This window comes from Physella acuta, unplaced genomic scaffold (genome assembly GCF_028476545.2).
Source record: "Physella acuta isolate Inbredline_101_S28 unplaced genomic scaffold, ASM2847654v3 ptg000345l, whole genome shotgun sequence".
Lineage (NCBI taxonomy): Eukaryota > Metazoa > Mollusca > Gastropoda > Physidae > Physella > Physella acuta.
Genome location: NW_026731864.1, coordinates 445,421 through 463,342, shown reverse-complemented (window position 1 = coordinate 463,342; position 17,922 = coordinate 445,421).

Genomic DNA, 17,922 nt, shown 5'->3' with positions numbered 1-17,922 from the left:
CAATACTAAGCATATTTTCAAAATATTTTGTTTTAGTTTTTGACTAGGCCACAGACTTTGTGACAACATGTGATGCTATTGGGAGCAGAGTTCCCCCCCCCCCCCCCCCCCGAAAATTTTTTACCGCCCCCCGAACGAAATGAAATGTATATAATTTATATAGAAAATATATACTTTTAACAGTGTCCGCGCCCCCCCCCTGAAGAAAGTCTACCGCCCCCCCCGTAGAAAGTCTACCGCCCCCCCGAAAATTTCAAGTGCCCACCCCCCCCCCCCCGGAGAAAAAAGTCTGGAAGAAACACTGATTGGGAGGTGGGGTGATATGGAGGGGTAAGGTTTCTTTCAGACATTTTTCTTCGACAGTGGAACTTAAAATTTCCGGGGTGGGGAGGAAGGGAGTGTAAGGGGCGGACGCTGATTTCAGTAGGGGAAGGTGAGGCCAAAAGTCACAGGACGTTGGCTCAAGTGGCATACAGACATAATTTGATCACTTAACTAAAATACAAAACTATTGCTAAGTTCCATAGGGGTCAGAGGTGTAGCGACCGTTTCCGGCACCCGGGCACAAACTTTTCGATTTGCAACCCCCCCCCCCTCAAACTTTCGATTTCCATCCCCCCCCTCAAGATTTCGATTTGCACCACCACCACCACCCCCCCCCCTCAAACTTTCGATTTGCATCCCCCCTTTAATATCTCGATTTGCACCCCGCCACTCACACTTTCGATGCCCCCTAAGGTCGGCGCCCGGGGACATATGTCGTCCCCTCGCCCCCCCCCCCCCCCCCTCGCTACGCTACTGTTAGGGGTCGTCCACAAATGACATCACACTCGTAGGGGGGATCGATGGGGTCCGTAATTTTGTGACGGTGTGATAAGGGGGCAGGGGCGGAACTACAGTGCCGCCAGACCCCGCAATGCGGGGGGGGGGGGGGGGGCATGCCATTTAGGGGCCCACAGCCGACCATCAGAGGCGTATATAGCGACCCCTTTCAGTTTGGCGCCCCACATATATATATATATATATATATATATATATATATATATATATATATATATATATATATATATAAATATATATATATATATATATATATATATATATATATATATATATATATATATATGTAACTAGGGTAGGCCTAACTACTAGTTACAATCTGATGCAACTGATAACGAACGATAAGCCGCGACGCAGTATTACAGTCTGATGCAACTGATAGCAGGTGGCTTATTAAATCGGACTGATAACAATCTCAAAGCCAACGCGTGCTATTTTGGGAAACGGTACGAGGGGATTCAGATGGCCTGTCAACTTTGATTGATAGGATGCAGATGTTTTATTAATCGGGCTGTACGTTAGAACTGCGCAACTAGTAGTCGGAGACATCGATTACAAATATCGATTACGGATGAATACAAGTACGAATACGAGTACGAATACAAGGGATAAATAGGAGGGGACGGCGGAGCTCGCTCTCTTTCGATCGCTCGCTTTAGATCAGTCAGTCTGTGTGACAGTTGGTTATAGAACGGGTTAGCCGTCTTGGGTTAAGAAGGACGATAGACATGTGGATTCAGTTATATGAAGCCTAGTGAGGACTGTTAGGGGTCAGTTGATTCAGACTATTATTGTGAAGCATTCCTGTTGATTCATTGTGTTATTTTGAAGCATTTCTTGATTCATGTAATAAAAGGATCAATAGCGAACCTGCATCTTCGAGTATTTCTACTGTAGTCGATGTTGTGTAGAATGAGTGGTTAAACTCGTTACATTTGGCACTACAGGCAAATAGTCTCGTAACATGTGGCGTTGCGAGCAGGGTAACTGTTCGCTCGTTACAATTGGCGTCGTCGGACAGGATGAATTCAACTAGACTTGCCGTTTGAGGCACCCATAGTCAACCTTGTGCATAACTGTGTTTTGTGTGTGTGTGTGAATTCGGACATTCAGGAACTGTGAAAATTGAGGAACGAGAAAAATTTTTCATACACACACGGTAAGAAAGAACTCTTTTTTTGTTACTTACGGAATAAAATGTCTACTCTGGACGAGAAGCAGACCCATATAGTGGTCCTACCCAGAGAGTCCCACATTAACAAATTTTACGGGGACGGTGATCCAACTTTAACCAACAGGTTCAGTGAGGAGGTCAAAGCGGCCTGGGCCTCGAGAGGCATGTCACCAGAGGAAAGATTAAGACTGCTGATGGGCAGTATAGGAGAGACGGTTAGGGCAGAGGTCAAATGCCACGATAAAACCATCCAATCAGATCCAGATAAGGTGCTGGATCTGATTATGGAGACCTTTGGGGAGAGACGGTCGGGATCGCAACTGCTGTCAGGGTTCGTAGGCTTAAGGCAGAGAATGGCGGAGAGTGTGATGGAGTACTCACACCGGATGAACAGGGCCTTTGATTCGGTAAAGGGCAAAACACCTGACATTGATGTGCGCCTACTGAGGGACCATTTCATCGAGGGGCTAGCAACCCCGATCTTAAGGAGAGAGTTGAAAGAGGAGGTCCACAAAGACCCGCAGTTGACCTTCCTTCAGGTCAGGAACTCAGCGATCCGCAGGTCCGAGGATGAGGACCAATCGAACTGTTCGGTGGACAAAGTCTCTGTGCCGGAACAGAAACAATCCCCACCCACAGGGGCCGACACGATGGAGACCATGATGGCTCAACTGTTGGCCCACCTAGATAAGGTTGACCAACGTTTGGAGAGGTTAGAAAGCAGGTCAACAGCTGAGAATCAGGAAAAGAACGGGACAAAACAGAGACAGGTTGGACGGCCGCGTCCTGCCAAGCCATTACTCCAATGGACGGCCGACGGTCGACCAATTTGCTTGTCCTGTTCACAACCCGGACATATGGCACGGTACTGTCAGGGAAACGGTCGTCCTCTGTAAGGCAGGGTCAGGCTACAGAGGGGCGAGGTTATGGCCCAAGAAACAAAATGATGGGAGTCTGTCCAGAAATGGTGATTACGATTGGGGACATCGCGGTGAAGGCAGTTGTGGATACAGGCTCCCAGGTGACGACAATTACGGAAAATTTTTACACCAAATGGATGAAAGGAAAAGACCATAGGTTGAGGTCTGACACATGCATGCGCCTAACGGCAGCTAATGGACTAACCATTCCATACTGTGGTTATTTTCTGGCAGATGTCGTGGTGTCGGGACATAGGTTGAAGCAGGTTGGGGTGTTCGTTACGAAACACAACCTAGAGACCAATGTGTCAAATATACCTTGCCTATTGGGCATGAATATTCTTGGCCAGTTGCCAGAATTTCTTACAAATATTGTCGGATCGACCACACCAGGTCGGGGATCCAAGTTGGCCAGGTTTGCCAAGACCAGAGGAAGGACAGCAGTCCCGGCAAACACGGTCAAGGCAATCACATTACAAATTGGTGATAGAAGCGTGAATGGTGATGTGATGATAGAACCATGTGGCGCCGCACTGAGGGCAGGCGTCGTGTTACTGCGGACATACACATCAGCGGAAAACGGACTAGTTCAAGGGTTGGTAGCTAATGTTTTGGATGAGGAAATTTTTATACCGCCTAATACTCTGGTAGGAGTACCACAGAACGTCGAGGTACAAAGGTCGGCACAGTACATCGAACTGATCAATACCAGTAGTAATGAAGTAACAATTAGGTCGGTCAATGTGACGGCCGAGGTGAAGAAAGAGGATGGCCGATCATATACATTCCCGGAAACTGAGGACCCAAAACTAAATGAATTGCTGAATAAATACAGTGATATATTTGCCTCGTATGAGGGTGATTTGGGGTACACGGAAGTAATCAAACACCAGATACCCTTACTACAAGACAAGCCGGTGGCGCAACCCTACCGAAGATTACCACCAAGTCACTACTCGGCGGTGAAAGCACACCTGAATGATCTACTAAAAAAGGGAATTATTACAACCAGTACAAGCCCGTATGCGGCACCGATAGTAGTGGTAAAAAAGAAGTCAGGGGAGATAAGACTGTGTTGTGATTACCGGAAATTGAACAATATCACAAGAAGGGATGCATTCCCCTTGCCTCGTATTGATGAATGTCTTGATGCGTTGGGGGGAGCAAGATTTTTTTCTACCTTGGATTTGGCTAGCGGCTACCACCAAGTGGCCATGCACCCCAACGATCAACATAAAACTGCATTTATTTCTCCACTGGGACTGTACGAGTGGACCCGTATGCCGTTTGGTCTAACTAATGCACCTGCTACATTCCAGCGAGTAATGCAGAGTGCTATGAGTGACTTTCTATTTCAAATAATGTTGGTGTACTTGGATGATATTCTAGTTTACTCAAAAACTTGGGAGGACCATCTAAAAAGATTAGAACAAGTGTTTCTCCGTCTCAGGGAGATAGGAGTAAAGCTGAACCCAGACAAATGCTGCTTTGGTCTGAAATCGGTACATTTTTTGGGTTATGTGATTTCGTCGGATGGCATCGCCACTGACCCAGATAAAATTGCAGCTGTTAAAGAATGGAAACAACCAACAACTACGGTAGAGGTCAGGTCATTCTTGGGTTTTGCTTCCTATTATAGAAAATTTGTACCTGGTTTTGCAAAAATTGCCGCACCATTGCATGACTTGGTAAACAAAATGACAAAGAAACACAGTAAGGAGAAAAAGAAAGGTAAAACACACCGGATAGGTGAATTATGGACTGATGAATGCCTGAACTCGTTTAAGCTCTTGAAAAAGGCTTTGACAGAGGCGCCGATATTAGGATACGCAGACTTTGACAAACCATTTCGGCTAGAAATTGACGCCAGCTCTAAAGGTCTGGGAGCTGTGCTATCACAACAACAACAGCAAGGTTTCAGGGTTATTGCGTATGCCAGTCGAGCTCTGAAGGAATCAGAGAAGAACATGACAAATTACAGCGCCATGAAACTAGAACTTTTGACATTAAAATGGGCTGTGACTGAAAAATTCAGGGACTATCTATTAGGTGCTAAATGTGTGGTATACACTGACAATAACCCCTTGAGTCACCTAAAGACAGCAAAGTTGGGATCCATCGAACAGCGATGGGCAGCAGAATTGGCACTCTTTGACCTGGAGATAAAATATCGCCCGGGGCGGTCCAATGGCAATGCGGACGCTTTATCAAGGAATCCTTACGAGAGACCGGGCGATGAGGAAGAAACACTGACAGGAATATGTGAGGTCAGAGCGTCAACAGATATCCCTCATGGGGTACAAGTGATGCAAAACGGGCAGACCGGGGTGGACCACATATCCACAGAGCCCGGACTTATGGACAGTAGTGATTTTAACGGCCTTAATCACCAAAAGATAAGAGATGCCCAGAGAACGGATAGTGGCTTACAACCGCTATTGAAATACGTCCAGGAACAAAAATTCCCAGGAAGAAGGGAAAGAGAACAATTTGGTCGAGAAACAAAGAAAATACTGAGTCAGTGGGACCGTCTCAGTATAGAGGATGGTGTTCTCATGCGGAGAATTCATGACCAAATTGATGGGACAATACACCAGGTGGTGGTGCCTGGACAGTTACGAGAGGAAGTGCTAAGGTTGGCACATGACAGGGCAGGACACCAGGGTCAGGACAGGACGCACAAAATATTACGACGGAGGTGTTACTGGCCCAATATGGAAATGGAGGTCAAACGCCATTGTGAGGCTTGTGTGAGGTGTCAGCATGCGAAAATGCCAGTTGTCAAAATGAGACAGCCATCAGGACACCTACTAGCGACAAAACCACTAGAGATTGTGGCTATGGACTTTACGTCGTTGGAGCAATCATCGGATGGGACGGAACATGTGTTGGTAATGACTGATGTATTCACCAAATGGACGGTGGCGGTGCCCACACGAGATCAGACTGCCAAAACAGTGGCAAAGGTATTAATAGAACATTGGTTCATCAAATATGGCATACCAAGACAATTACACTCTGACCAAGGAAGGGCCTTCGAGTCAGAAGTAATCAACCAACTGTGCAGCCACTACGGGATCAACAAATCTAGAACAACCACATTTAATCCGAAAGGAAACGGACAGTGTGAGCGGTTCAACCGCAGCATGCATGATTTGCTGCGTACCCTAGAACCTGAACAGAAAAAACGTTGGCCGGATTTTCTCCCAGAGTTGGTATATCTATACAACTGCACCCCCCATGCCACAACGGGCTTTGCGCCACACATGTTGCTGTTCGGACGGGAGGCTCGACTCCCTCTTGATTTGTTCCTAGGAAAAAGGGAGAGTATGACTGGCTCATACACCGCACTGGAATATGTGAATGAACATATGAGAAGAATTAGAGAAATGTACAGGGTAGTACAGGAAAGACTAGAACATGAATCTCGGCGAAGGGAACCGCCGGTACAGACAAAGGACCCGCCACTCAAACTGAACGACAGGGTATTACTGCGTAGCCACCCGTTAGGCAGAAATAAGATCCACGACCTCTGGGGACAGGAGATATGGCAAGTCGTGGAGATGCCTAAAGTAGCAGGTGGCCCCTTTAAGATAAGACCCATTGATCACGCCAAACCGGATCGGTGGGCGAACATTGCTCAATTAAAGAAATATTGGAATAGGCAAGAAGAGCAGTTACACACAGAGAAACCTAAGACAATTAGGGAACCGGAAGTTACAACGGAAATTCACATACCCATCCCGGGACCATATCACCATCAACAGAACAACAGCGATACACAAGTGGAGGATAACGGCAACAAAGAGGATCCCGTTCCTCCCAGAAGCAGAGAGACAGTAGACCATCAGATAAGTGGTCCGCGGAGAAGTTTGAGGAACAGAAGGAAGACGAAATTTTTTGTCAGCAACCATCAATTCTTTCATGGTCGCGCTGGTATGAGAACAGACTGTTCAAAAAGCTATAAAAGTGAACTGGTGAAGGCACCAAATGGAAAGGGTGGATGTGAATTCTAGAACTGTTTTGTGTCTCAGGAAGATGATGTAGACACAGTTGATATGTGAAATAGGTAGAACTGTCAATCGTATACGAATGGGACGACGTGGACAGTGAGTGGAACAATAAATTTTTTTACGATGGTGCGATTGACTTTGGAGGAATGCACCTGCCAAGCGTTGTTTGTGGTTGAAAACACACAAAAAAAGGCAGGGGTGGATGTAACTAGGGTAGGCCTAACTACTAGTTACAATCTGATGCAACTGATAACGAACGATAAGCCGCGACGCAGTATTACAGTCTGATGCAACTGATAGCAGGTGGCTTATTAAATCGGACTGATAACAATCTCAAAGCCAACGCGTGCTATTTTGGGAAACGGTACGAGGGGATTCAGACGGCCTGTCAACTTTGATTGATAGGATGCAGATGTTTTATTAATCGGGCTGTACGTTAGAACTGCGCAACTAGTAGTCGGAGACATCGATTACAAATATCGATTACGGATGAATACAAGTACGAATACGAGTACGAATACAAGGGATAAATAGGAGGGGACGGCGGAGCTCGCTCTCTTTCGATCGCTCGCTTTAGATCAGTCAGTCTGTGTGACAGTTGGTTATAGAACGGGTTAGCCGTCTTGGGTTAAGAAGGACGATAGACATGTGGATTCAGTTATATGAAGCCTAGTGAGGACTGTTAGGGGTCAGTTGATTCAGACTATTATTGTGAAGCATTCCTGTTGATTCATTGTGTTATTTTGAAGCATTTCTTGATTCATGTAATAAAAGGATCAATAGCGAACCTGCATCTTCGAGTATTTCTACTGTAGTCGATGTTGTGTAGAATGAGTGGTTAAACTCGTTACATTTGGCACTACAGGCAAATAGTCTCGTAACATGTGGCGTTGCGAGCAGGGTAACTGTTCGCTCGTTACATATATATATATATATATATATATATATATATACAATTACGCCGATTGTCGTTCCTTAAAACTTCACTGGGCTCCATTGAACCCGAGAGGTTCGGTAATTCAGTCTCGGGGCTTCTGCGGAGGTCAAGACACACACCCGACTCATAGGATTCACGATCGGATTTTGTCATTGTGGACGATACCACTATTGAGGAGGGTTCGGTGATTGCGCATATGAAACTGGTGGGGGTTCGGTACTCCAAAAAGTTAAGAACCACTGCTTTAGAGTGTATTTTGTAGAAGGTGCAAGTCTTATTTTGTCTACTTTTGGTCGTGTCTTTAGAACAATTTCGATAATAGTAGGCCAATACTGCAATTTTGAATTATCAGTTAGGTTGAACAAAGTAATCAGTACAATATGCTAATTTTCTTCTCTATTAAAATTTTGGCAAACAGCGTCGCTTCCCATCCACCCGCTCCGACAGTCTGTTTTTTACTGATCGGGTAGCGATACAAGAATCCGTGATATTTATTTCTCTTTAATTTTAATGCAGTGATCCAGGCAAGATGTAATGCAATCAAGTAAAAGTATCTGATCTATCACGAACAAGTTGAGAGAATCGTAATTGAATCGTACAAAGAACTAGTCGCGTTATTACTTAGTAAAACTGGGTAGTGAAATCGTACGCCTCTGAGTGATATCGGTTATTTATTCCTTAATCCGGTGTGAATATTTCCGATTTTAGTCTTCGAAAAAGCGCCCCCCCCTCCCCATTTAGGAGAGCTGGAAAGCGTTTTTCCGGTCACTGTTTCTTAAAGATATACGTTTTAGAGTTACACAATCAAGGTAGAAAACAGTTAAATCAGTATGCAAAGGCTCTCAGCCGTTAAATTTCTTTACCCTGACTGTTTATAATTCAAAACTGCAGCTTAAAATCAACTTTAAAAAAAAATTTCTACACCTTTTGGCGCTCCCTAGGGTCGGCGCCCGGGGCGGCCGCCCTCCCCTAGCTACGCCTCTGCCGACCATAATAACTTTTTATAGTTAAAAAAAATTGTCTTGCATTTTTGTCTTGATGGTTGTTTTGTAAAAAAGATTACCGTAGCTGCGGTTGGATTATCTTTATTCTATAGACACCACCTCACACTCTTGTATAATTATTCTTTTTCCCTTTGTTTTTAAACCACTGTGAAAGCCGAGTCCTCTTTCTCCTACAATCAAACTTATCAAAGATAAGCAAACGTTCAAACCACTTCCATGACTTATTTCCTTTTTTAAAAAGTCAAGTAGAGGTGCTCATAAGCTTCTTTTAATAGATTTGTACTAAACGAATTAAAAAAGCAATTACTTCTCAATATTATTATTTAAAAAAAATACTTTCTAAAGAATGACATTGTACAAAAAGGAAATGTATTTAAAGTTAATAATATAAATACAAAAATAAAATAAAAATAAACATAACACGAGACACCATTACTTATACAGAGCTTTCATGGTTTCAGTGGCGTAGCTACCGTAAAGCTATCGTAAGCAAGGCATAGGGGCCCACGGCACTTTGGGGGCCCTTTTCCCTAAAAAAAAAGTAAAACTTTTACATTGAAATGTTAATATTTGTTTAATATAAATAATTTCAAAAAGAAATATTCAGTTTCTTTTCTATTGTAGAAAAAATTAAAAGTTCCAAAAAGCCCCCCCCCCCCCCCCTGTCCTTTCTTACTTTACAAATAGTGTGATTCAGTGAGGGTGGGGGGTTGAAAAGGGCCCATCCGTAATAATATCATTACAGGCATTGCCGCATGGTTGTGCAAGCCATTGAGAGAATTAGCTTTTAAATAAACATGAACTGACTATTTTGTAAGATCGGCATCCAACACCCGTAAATCTACATCGCTACAAACCTCAACTGATTGGGATATTCCCTACCTCATGATCCCATCCCACAGACCTGCACCTCTCTCACAACTGTCTGCCCTCCACGAAATTCCATCTTACTAAACATCCATGGTAACAACTGAGACATTAAAAAAAAACATGGACAGTGTTTCCACAGCCAGCAGAGTCTCAAAGTTTTTCTTTACCTTAATGACATTTCATTTGTTGATCTAATTAATCTTTAATCAATATGGCGCTACAAACACTATCGGTTTTTTTTTTAAATTTTCATCCAATCGCCAAGAAACGTTGGGAAGTCGTTGAGATTATTCCAAAGGAAGTGTTTTTTTCCAGACATTTTTCCGCAGCTCTGACCCCGCCTTATGACGCTACTCTGTTTATTTAAAAAAAAAATAACTGTAAGACTAACATTTCTACAAAACTACAAAATAAAATAGTATAAGTACACAATCAGGACGTATAAAATATAGGCCTAAAGAATATTAATATTATTTAAAAAATTTAAGTAGCAGTTGATTTCTTCGTTTAACTCCATTGTAGCCCTGAAGACTGACGAAGGGGGCCCACCGATAATTTTTGCATAGGGGCCCGAAAATAATAGCTACGACACTGCATGGTTTACATTCTATTGACCAACCAGAGTTCAAGAGGTCTTATGGCAGAGATAAAATAAAACTGATTTTCACAAAACACCCTAATGCACTTACACACATGAAATTATGCTGCAATTTGTATTAATTGAATTTTTTTTTTCAAAACCCGAACAGGCCAGCAATGAGTATCCTATGTTCGTATTTTGTTTGAATATATATATATATATATATATATATATATATATATATATATATATATATATATATATATATATATATATATATATATATATATATATATATATATTGGGGCGGGGGGGGGGGGCTAAAAATTTGTTGGGGGGTGGCCCTTTTTTCTAGTTCCGCCACTGCAGTGAATTAGATCTTTTACTGAAATGGGAAATTTCATTTATCTATCTGAAACAGTAGGCAAGCTAGATCTATAGGCTTTTGGAAAATTCAAAGTAGAATAAGTGCCACTTCCGGTTACCGTAAAGCGCTGAAAAACTGATACAGATCTACAAATTTAATATAATACTATTATTATATGAAATTTCGCCAACCTAGCTGTAACGGTACTCAAGTTATCGTGTTCGCAGACACACATACACAGACACATACACACAGACATAAGGACAAGATTGCAAAACTATGTTTTCCGACTCAGGGAGGTGTAAAACGTCGAGATTTGCAAAATCATATTTGAAACTACGAATTCAGAAATATGACATAAATGAACTGAATTTGAAAAAAACCCACTAAAAATAATCCATGAGTGATCTCCTCTAAACTTTCTCGAATATTCTTATAAGAAACAACAATGGATGGCAACTCGGGATATGGACATGACTTTAATCCATTTTAAATACTTTAAAAGAATTGCACACCAAGTGAACGCCAAATAAAATGTGCATAATAGTGCGGAATATTATTAGTACTTTATAAATTCACATGCGTTTTTTTGAGAAATCGGAAATAGCGAAATTTACTACTTCCGGTCAACGGAAATTACTCAAAATTACTCAAAATTTCACAGAAAGAAGAGAATTAGATATTTTACTTACGTGTGAAATTTTATTTATCTATCTAAAATAGTACTCTAGGCTTTTGAAAAATGCAAAGTAGAAAAAGTTCCACTTCTGGTTATCGGAAATCGCTCAAAAGTTGATACCTATCTACAATTTTGATAAAATACTTATATATAAAATTTCATCAACTTAGCTGTAACGGTACTTAAGTTATCGTGTTTACACACATACACACACGCACACACATACACATACACACACACAGACACAGACATACGGAAAAGATTGCAAAACTTTGTTTTTCCGTCTAAGGGAGCTGTAAAACGTCGAGATTTGCAAAAAATCTCGACTTTTTTTTTGTACGATTACACGGCTTTCTCTATACTTCGTATATACGAGAAAGTAAAAGTCATCTCTTTTAAAATAATTTAAACGTCTTTAATCAAGCAGCACTATGTAAGACACGTGGCGGCTATCCAACGTTATAGTCAGTTTCTTCCAGGCATCTCTTCGGGGGGGGGGCGCTCTATCGCCGCCCCACCCCACAAACGTAATGAAATTTATATAGAAATTATATACTTTTAACGGTTTCCGCCACCACGGATATTTTAGTCCTCCCCCCCCCCCCCCCGAAAATTTCAAGTCCTCCCCCCTCCCCCAGAAGGAAAAATATGTTAATTTGTAATAATATTTTAAAAGGTGGTCGGGGTACGATTATTTGCCGACTATTGAAGTTCAACTTTTTTTCTCTCGAAGATAACTAGCCTAGCTGAGCGTAATGATTATTTCTATGAGTTAACTCTATGCCATATGAGTGCCATATGAATGCCATATATATGGTCCTTTATTGTTATTGCGGTGTTTAAGTTTATTTGGGTTTTACGCTTAAATTTAGATTGATATTGTGTAAGTGTTATTAAATTTTGAAAATGTTTAAAAACATACTTGGTTTATCATACGACTACGTTAACATATTTGAGTTCTAAAATATAAGGAGTGTAATTTGTGGTAATTTTATCGGTTGGTGTATTTGTAATATACTTTAATTATTCGAGTGAATGTGCGTAAAGGCTGTGGTAGATTGGAGGTGTTAGATTAAGTTTTGGATGACTAGCCTTAGCCTAAGCATATTTTGAAGTGTGTGTATGAGAGTATGTTTGTATGAATGTGTGTGAGTGTTTATGGGTTGGATGATCCATTTATTCGGACTTTGGCCGGTCTCCCCTAGACATTCCGCGGACTGGCTGGCGAATGTCCGAAACCAAGAATACTTTCGGACTGTTGCCAACCGATGGGAGGTGATATATGCCAATGCGCACTGACCGACCAGTGCACATTGACCGACTACTGCACATTGACCGACAAATGCGTGCTTTGGCCTACTTCGGGCTTTGACCGTAGTTGCTTAAATTAGATGCAGAATGTTAGTAGGTCTACAATTTATGATTTTAATTTTAGTGGCCTATTTACTATTTTTTGTATTGATCGTGGGGGGAAAAAAAGAGAAGTCATGAAATTGTAAGTTTTTTTTTCCATTGTAAAAAAAACAAAGCTTTACATTAACTTTTTGAGCTATTTCTAGAAGGCAATTGTGACTTTAAAACGTGTACATTATTATAATTATTAAATAATTGAAACAAACTTTAAAAAAAATAAAGTTGATTGTTTATCTTTATTGAGTCGTAATAAATTAATATTATTTTGTTGAAAATAAAACCATGCAAGTTATACTTTTTAAAATTTACTTTTGTATATTTTGATCGTTTCTTTACGTTTATTACAAGCTTTTATTTAACTTGCTTCCTCGTAAGTCTGTCGTCAGTCTGTCTATCTGTCTGTCTGTCTAGATCTTAACGGCGGTGTGCAATTGCAGGCACTTCTAACTGACAGATACGGTTCGTACGTGGGTCCAGACATGAAGACAATGCATCGTGACATTTGACTCAATTGGTCGCCTAATTATTTGTTTATGAATTAATTAAAATTTGAACCGAATTAGTAGGCAGTTCTATCCACACGCGTCATCACGGCCGTGTTGGGCGTGGAGCGAGGGGGGGGAGGGGCTCTACGTCAAAAGCGCGTCATCACGTTCAATAGCCGCGCGAAGTTGATGTACTATTTAAATTAACTGCTAGAAGTTCACAGCGACTGAATGTTACGTCATTGTTCGCCATCGCATCAGCCCAGCTTCGTTTCATTGTATAACCACTCTACGGACGTGGACGTCTCAACCAGCAAGACACCCTGCAACAACGAAGCTTTATCGGAGTTAAATAGACTGAAGAACACCTTAAGTCAACTCAAACTTTAGCTATAAACTTGACCACAGACTGAACAGTATTAATGTCTTTGGTTAAAGAAGTGTTAAAGATTTTTGTTCTATGATATGTGTTCATCTAATTGTGGCAATTTTTGGATTGTAACTAAAACATCAGTAAATGTGGCACGTATAGTAAAACTAATCATATTATTAAAGCAAAACTGTTTTTCAAATTGTGTATCATATATTTGTTACAACACTATATTGTCTTAACATGCGTATAACTCGTTAATAATAAAAAGTATAAAAATAATAAATACATAAAAACGTTTATAATTACAAGCTTTTATAAATGCACTAAAAAGAAGAAAATAATAAAAAATTTATTAAATATAAAATAATTTTTAAAAAAATATAATAAATCTGCGGTTACTTTAAATATAAAAAAATTACTTTCTTTAAAAATATTAATGCACTACTATTTATTTCACTATAAATAAAAGCGTGGGCCGCTATAATCATAAATATTTAAACAAGCGGTCCGCGCTTTTATTTATAGTGATATAAATAGTAGTGCATTAATATTTTTTTAATATTAATAATAATATTAATATTTTTTACAAAAATGTGTTCTCTACAATCAGAATTAAATATATTGTCATCATAAATGCTAAAATCTTACGGTACGAGAAAAATGGCCCGTTGAGGAAGGATACACCGGGCGCTAGGTTGATAGTGCTGTCTCTTTTCTCTAAACTAAAACCAACCCACCCCCCCCACACACACCACCCCCCACCCCCACCCCTCCCACCCCCACCCACCCCACACACCACCCCCCCCAAACCCACCCCCCCACCCCCCCCCCCCCACCCCCACCCCCAAAAAAACATGTCTACCGTCCCATTCAACGAAATATAATTATATACTTTTTCCAGTGTCCGCCCCCTCCCCGAAAATTCTACCCCCGCCCCCGAAAATTTCAAGTACCCCCACCCCTCTCCGGGGAGGAAAAAGTCTGAAAGAAACACTGGTGTCGCGCTTAGCCACTACGCGAAGAATTGCATTAAAGAAATTGCGAGAAAACCACTTTTTAGATTAGACACATTAATTAGGCGGTAATTTTATTATAGAGTATCGATGAGGAAACCACCCCCCCCCCACACACCACCCCCAACCCCCCCCCAACCCCAACCCATACCCCCCACCCCCCACTCCCAAAAAATCATGTCTACCGTCCCATTCAACGAAATATAATTATATACTTTTTCCAGTGTCCGTCCCCCTTCCCGAAAATTCTACCCCCGCCCCCGAAAATTTCAATTACCCCCACCCCTCTCCGGGGAGGAAAAAGTCTGAAAGAAACACTGGTGTCGCGCTTAGCCACTACCCGAAGAATTGCATTAAAGAAATTGCAAGAAAACCACTTTTTAGATTAGACACATTAATTAGGCGGTAATTTTATTATAGAGTATCGATGAAGAAATTTCTTTTGAGTTGGGGAGGGGGGGGGGGCTCAGACGTTCTTACGCGTGGGGTGGGGCTTCGCCCCTACCCGAAGAATTGTATGCAAGAAACTCTTCACGCAAACCATTTAGATTAGACAACATTTCCTTTTTATTCAATGTTTACGCGATAATCAATGACGTCATTATATTACTGTGTGCACTTTCCGCCTTGACATTATTTTCAACTCTATGCTAAATGTGTCGACGTCATACTTCGTTTTTCGAATTACTATGCAGGTTTTTAAATTGCTCGTGTTTTCTCTAGAGCGTTCTTGTCAGACAGATACATAGATAGATACATAGACAGACAGCGAAAATATTATTATAGACGAGAAAAATGGCCCGTTGAGGAAGGATACAACGGGCGCTAGGCTGATAGTGCTGTCTCTTTTCTCTAAACTAAAACCACCCCACCCCCCCCCCCCCACACACCACCCCCCACCCCCCACCCCCCAAAAAAAAACATGTCTACCGTCCCATTCAACGAAATATAATTATATACTTTTTCCAGTGTCCGCCCCCTCCCCGAAAATTCTACCCCCGCCACCGAAAATTTCAAGTACCTCCACCCCTCTAAGGGAAGGAAAAAGTCTAAACTAAAACCACCCCACCCCCCCACACACACCCCCCCCCCAACCCCCCCACCCCCCCCCCACACCACCCCCCACCCCCCCACCCCCACCCCGAAAAAAAACATGTCTACCGTCCCATTCAACGAAATATAATTATATACTTTTTCCAGTGTCCGCCCCCTCCCCGAAAATTCTACCCCCGCCCCCGAAAATTTCAAGTACCCTCACCCCTCTCCGTGGAGGAAAAAGTCTGAAAGAAACACTGGTGTCGCGCTTAGCCACTACCCGAAGAATTGCATTAAAGAAATTGCAAGAAAACCACTTTTTAGATTAGACACATTAATTAGGCGGTAATTTTATTATAGAGTATCGATGAGGAAATTTCTTTTGAGTTGGGGAGGGGGGGGGGGGGGGCTCAGACGTTCTTACGCGGGGGTGGGGCTTCGCCCCTACCCGAAGAATTGTATGAAAGAAACTCTTCACGCAAACCACTTAGATTAGACCAAATTGCCTTTGTATTGAATGTTTACTCGATAATCAATGACGTCATATTAATGTGTGCACTATCCGGCTTGAGATTATTTTCTACTCTGTGCTAAATGTGTCGACGTCATACTTCGTTTTTCGAATTACTATGCATGTTTTTATTTTCCTTGTGTTTTCTCTAGAGCGTTCTTGTCAGATAGATAGATAGACAGACAGCGAAACTATTAGTATTAATAATTTAAGTTTTTAAAATCAGAGTTGGTTTAAAAGCACGCTTTTCGATTTTATATTAAACTTCATTCACCGTTGTCCGGTCACTTTAGGTCAATTGTCTTACCCAGCGCATACCTAGGTGTGTCCTGTTTTAGGTGGTGAAGTGGGGGGGGGGGGGTCTGGGAAATCAAATCAGAGTGAATATAGCGTCAGTTTTTAGATGATGGTTCTAAACATACATATACAATTTTACATATAGGCCTATATGATTCAGAAATAGATTTAAGTAAGTAATAGTGGTATTATGACAGTAAATTTTTTTACAGAGGGGTCCATGGGGGGGGGGGGGGGGATCTGTTTTGTTTAGTGTCTGTAGTTTTTTATCTATTTTTTTTTTATTTTGATTGGTTCCATTTAATAAATTGTTAAAGTTTTTTTTTTTAGGCTAAGGTTAAGGTTATTAACCAGTCTGGGTTTAGCCGGACTTGCACTGACCGGACAGTGGTTAAATAAGCCTAGAAGGGTAGATTTTAGTTATCCTCCCCCCCCCCCCCCCTAACAGGGCTTACATTTAGATCATAATATACACGAAAACATGAAATATGTTTCTGAAGAGGCGTAGCTAAGGGAGGACGGGTGGGGCGGCCAAGCAAAGGGGGCGCCAAGCGGGGTAGAAAAAATGAAAAGCTCATTCTGGCAGTTTTAAAAACAAAGTTTTAAAAACAATAGACTGCACATTGCTTTATGAACTTATTTAACCGTTTTCTACATTTATTGCGTGACACTAAAATAAAAACTGTTGAATGAGAGCGCTTTTCAGTCAACGTGATTAACTATTTATAAAGGGGGTTGGGGAGCGAAAACTGATAGTTCGCCCCGGGCGCCGGAATAGGTCGCTAAGCCTTTGTGTTTCTGCCTTATATGTAAGGCACTACAAAACAACATCATGAAGTATTTGATTAGAGCAAGGTTACATCTTAAAGTGTAATACATTAGTGCCATTACACTCCATTATTAAATCCAGCACAACTTAGAAAAGTAGAGGTCGTCTCATGACACAAGGACAGATAAAAGAAGGCTGCCTGTTTTAAACTTGTAAGCAGGTCTGGTACCAATGCACCACGAACTCATTGTTAAGTCAGTCATATAACCCTGACCCAATTACTCGACTATACATTTGATTAAAACACTTTTTAAAAAAATGCCAGCTTGATCTGAAACAAAACAACCGCTACTGGGGTCATCTATTGTAGTCATATCTGCTGATAAAACATGTTTACACAATTGTTTATATATAGGCCTATATATATATATATATATATATATATATATATATATATATATATATATATATATATATATATATAAAATTTTATATATATATTTTTTTTTTCCACCAAGGTAAATGGGAAATATTTAAACCAGAACGGTGAGGTGATAAATGGTTTAACACTTAGAATAGAAACCAACTGCATTTACGTGTAATGTATGATTTCACTAGCCAGTTTTGTTAAGAAATTACTCG